Source organism: Habropoda laboriosa, unplaced genomic scaffold (assembly GCF_001263275.1).
Source record: "Habropoda laboriosa isolate 0110345459 unplaced genomic scaffold, ASM126327v1 scaffold153, whole genome shotgun sequence".
NCBI classification, from domain to species: Eukaryota; Metazoa; Arthropoda; class Insecta; order Hymenoptera; family Apidae; genus Habropoda; species Habropoda laboriosa.
The window spans coordinates 982,678-987,384 of NW_017100272.1; positions in this window are offsets into that span (position 1 = coordinate 982,678).

Genomic DNA, 4,707 nt, shown 5'->3' on the forward strand with positions numbered 1-4,707 from the left:
TGTACACGCGGGCTGCAAACAATAATCATGACACGCCGGATTGGCCGGCAATGACAATGGAATTGATGATATATCGATTGCAGCGGCACACGACGACACCGTATAATTGTTTTACAACGGCGCCGCCGTCGATAGAGAGGGCACACGCGGTTACGGTAAAACCGCTCTCGAACAGCCGAGCATGTGTGCGCGGCTACACGCCCTTTTCAACAAACGAGCGACAAAAAGAGAGGGAAGGGCAGGGAGGAGGACAGAGTGGTGGAAAAGAAGGGTTTGCAGAGGACGATAGTGGTAGTCGAAGAGTAGTAGGAGGATGGAAACGGCGATCATTCGCGAATAATTATTATTGTCCGACGCGTCGGACCGGTTGTTTACGAGAATATGCACCACGTTGCACCGACGCGGAACCGATTGCGTGAGAATCGAAAGGTCGCTGGGAAACGCGATTCCCGATGCACACAGGGTGAAACGAACAACAGATGCTCCCTCGCCCGTGTACTTTCTATGTATGTAGTATTCTCGCCGATTGTTATCTTCGGTTTTCATATCGGGGATTTATGCAGCCAGCCTCTCTCTTTGTTTCTTCGCCACTCTCCGCGGAAGGGTTAAACGAGCGGACGTCAGGATAGAATTCTCGCGCGTGTAAGTTTCTACCGGGATAGCTGATTGTTTCCTCCTAACCGTTATCGATCTCGACGATATTAGCGGCTCCTTTCATCGTTCCGCGCGTTTACGACGATTATTCTTCGTGTGGTCTGTTGCGGTCGTTGGAATGAGTCGGTGTTTTGTGTGAAACGTGGACTGAACTACAGGTAACACCCGTGCAACACGGTTTCACTCTGACACGGTTCGAGAATTAGGGAAATACCTAAAGAATGTGGAACATGATATTTCAAAAACAGAAGATATCTCATTTGAAATTTTTCATTCGAGCGTGGATGTCGAATTTGAAGATTTATTAGAATTTTACATTCATTTCGTTCGTGGAGTATTGAGTACATACACTTAAAAACTGTGTTCTTCTTTTTGCTACATTGTACACAGATTAAAAATTTTCCGGTGAATTCTACCTTTTTTGAAGAAATGGTAATTATGTTTGCATCCCTGAACTACAAAATTAGTTTTATTTCATACATATTAATATGCTATACTTTCGGTGAAAATTGCTTTGATAATTTTTATGATGATTTTTTTCATTTTCGGAACGTAACCCCTTTTTTTGTACTAGTTCCTTGTTTCGTACAACATTCGCCATTTTTCAGGAACCCAACAACCGTGTTACACGGGGGTTACCCGTACTTGCAAGGACTTCAGTAGATTCCTCTTTACAAGCTCGGGAACAATTGTATCTCTCGCTATAAATTTCACAGCCCTTTAACACTCCAAAGCGGAAAGATGCGTTTTGTAAGACGTTACCGAAATTCTCTCCGTAAACTTCCACTATGAATTCGTACACGCCGGTGTACATGTACGAGTGTTGCGGAGCTGGACCGAGGGAAGAAGTCCTCTGTTCTTGAAGGCCTCGTCGCGCGAACGCGCGAGAAACAATCCCCCGGGCTCATAAGCAGCGTGTCACATGCAAGCGCGTTGTTGCGGCAGCGGATGTGTTGGCTGCGCTAAGAACAGGTGGTGCCTAAAGGGCGGAGAGATTTGTAGTTTCATTAGGCAGCGGCTGCTGCTTATGACGCCGGGACCCGGTTGTCTACAACCACTTACATCGCTACTTACCTACGTCGTAAGTAACCTCTCTCTCTCTCTCACTCTCGATTTAACATCCACCGTGGCACTTGTACTAGAGTGGCGCAAAAAGTTAGCTGGTACACACCTACGTAGGAACTGGTCGATCGTTACCGGACGATCAACACCGTTTCCTGGTCTCCTTACGACTCGATATATCTCTTTGTTGGAGCGTAGGAGGTTGCGCCTGTGAGAGCTCGAGCTGAGTGATTGTTCTATCGTTATAATTTTTGTAAGTATCTCTCTCCTATTGGGCTACCTATCCCTGAAGATCGCAGCTAATTTAGCCGAGAGAGCAGTTAAACCAACGCTACTTTAGAACTACCCCTAAAACGCGAACAAGTACGTACCTCGAGGAGTTGGTTGAAAAGCTCCTCCCTCTCTCCTTTGTTACCTCCTTAGATAGCGTGGATCAATTTCGAAGATCCCGCGAGATCCTGAAAAAATGGCGGATCGAAAAGTTTGCCAGGTTGGCGGGACCGCAAAATTGGCTTTTCAAGGGATCCAAGCTTGAAAGTTGCCTCGATTGCCTCTCGTGGCGGGCGCGGGTCAGAGGCGAGAGGGTGAAGAAGAGATTTTAAAGAAGTTGGCCAAATTGCACGACGATCTCGCGGAAACGACACTCTACCCGCTTGTTCCGCACCTTTCCAAACTTTTTGATGCCTGTGTCACCCGTAGGTAGCGACGACTTCAAATTCCGCATTCATGCATTCCCGTAGGAAAAAGATGCAGATGGCGGTCGCATAATACGCGTGTCTGAGAACGGCAGCTGCACGTATCCGCCGATTTTCCGGAACGATCTGAATAAATACAGGGGTCCTGCCTCTTCTTCACACGTCACGGAACACCAAACGTCCATTGTGTCGCTTTGTCGGATCAATTAGCCTTCCAGCTAATCCTAGTAACCTCTTAAGCTGTAAATATTCGAAGGAAACATGCTCCGATACAGTACCAATTTATCTGTATAAAACAAGGAAGAAGCAGCGTTGCTTCTAACATCGAACAAACAGGAAAAGAAGAGGAGAAGCGTTTAAGCAGCTCCACAAATCTCGCAACCCTCCGCGAATACCGCAGCTTCCGGCCGCAACAATTTACGGGCGAAATCAATATTTATGGAGGCAAGCGGTTTCAGTTAAGGGACTCCCCTTCCCAGCTGCCTCCTCTTCGTCGATAATGCCAGGTCATTTGCCAGAAATGCTAGCCATAAATAGTCGCGCTTTCCTTCGATCTTACGCACAGCGCTATCAAAACTGTCAAACCTACAACAAACCATCCGTGTAAACTTTTTCCAAACTATTCTCACGGGATGATTATTCCGTCGTTTCCCCGTCGCCTTTTTCCGTCCGTGAACGTGCCACGGAGTCTGATCCGCGGATCTGGCCGCGTGACGCAACCGCAGCAGCGGTTCTCGAACGAGATTTGCCGATGGAAACATCCCCGGTCTGACGATGCGCACACCCTCTCGACACCCGTTCGCCTAACAGACACGTACAGTGTGTGCGGGACTGTATCGACTCGACACGAAGTGTCGGACGTGTTTCTGGCCCGAAGGCGGCGTAATTACGGGTATCTTTTATAGGCAGGAAGAAGATATTTATACAGCCGACGTATGGGATGATCGAGGAGGCTCTCTCCTATTCGAGAAAGGATGACGGGACCTTTTTTTCTCTCTTCCCGATCCCCAAAGGATCGTCCAGGGATATCATTTCTCCTCTCTCTTTCTACCCTTCGTTCTCTCTCTCGTTTTTTCGTTTCAAGTTATTTCGTTCGTTCGTTCGACCAACATCTTCTTCTCCCTTACTGTAGAGGCACACTGTTACGAGTAGGAGACGCGCGAACGTGTGCTGGCTGGGTGAAATTAAGCGGCCATTCAAGCGGGAATTCGACGTGGAGAATGTTTCCTGGGTTGTTTGCTTAAACGGGCACAATGCTGACCCCGCTACTCCGACGATGAATCGATCGAACTCTCTCTCGCGTAACGAGGCGCCGTTCAGAAGAAGAATCCTGACGGATGTGATTGCTACATGACGCGGGATAATGGAACACGGAATCTGTGTGTGGATACTGTGGAGGTTGATTGTTAACGCGTTTGCCCTTCTGCGAATGTCTACGTTCATTTGCTTTCGTTCAGATACGAGATTCTCACGAGATTCTTCGGTGTTACAATCCTTTATCGAAATCTTCTTTACGTTGAAATAACCATTATTCTCTTCTTCCGTCCTTTTTCCTTTATCTTGGAAGTCACCCTAGGTTATCTCCACACTTCACCGCCTCGTTTCAACGACCGGGCGATCTTAATTCACAAGCAGGGCGATCCGATTAATCGGGCCAAAAGAATGTAAAATTCGAGGAGATAGCGGAGCGAGAGGGGGGTGGGTTAGATCAAGATAGAGGGAGAAACGGTGAGCGAGTTAATTTCATAGCTGATCACCCCGGGTAATCCGGGCAGGGGCGGCGCCACTGATGCGGAAAACAAAGCTGCAGAGTGCGACGAGTCACCCTACCAAGCTTTTCCGAGTCGTACGTCATAAGTGCTTCCGCGCTAGATTCATCATCTTAGCCTCGGAGCAGCTTCCACCCGGGGTTATCCACTTTTTCCACCCTTGTCGACGATGCTAGACGGCACGGTGACGGGGATTATTCTGCTTGAACCGGCCCGGGATCTTCCTTTTCTCCGTGTAACAAATCTTCTGCTTACGAATCTCTTCTTTTACTTCGTTCACTCTCCTTTTACGACGCTTCTTCGATTCTTGCGCAGTCACTTTTCGCCAATTTTCGAATCGGCTTTCTGAACCCTTTCTTCACCCAATTCCTTTATTTCTTCATTTCTTATTTATCCATAGATCGTCGTGTTTGTAACGGATACTGAATTGAGATCTATTTATGAGATATTAAAGAAATTGAGATCAGTATTTAAAATGCGCCAGATTTTTTTCAAAACGAATAATCCAAATTCTCTCTGTTACTATC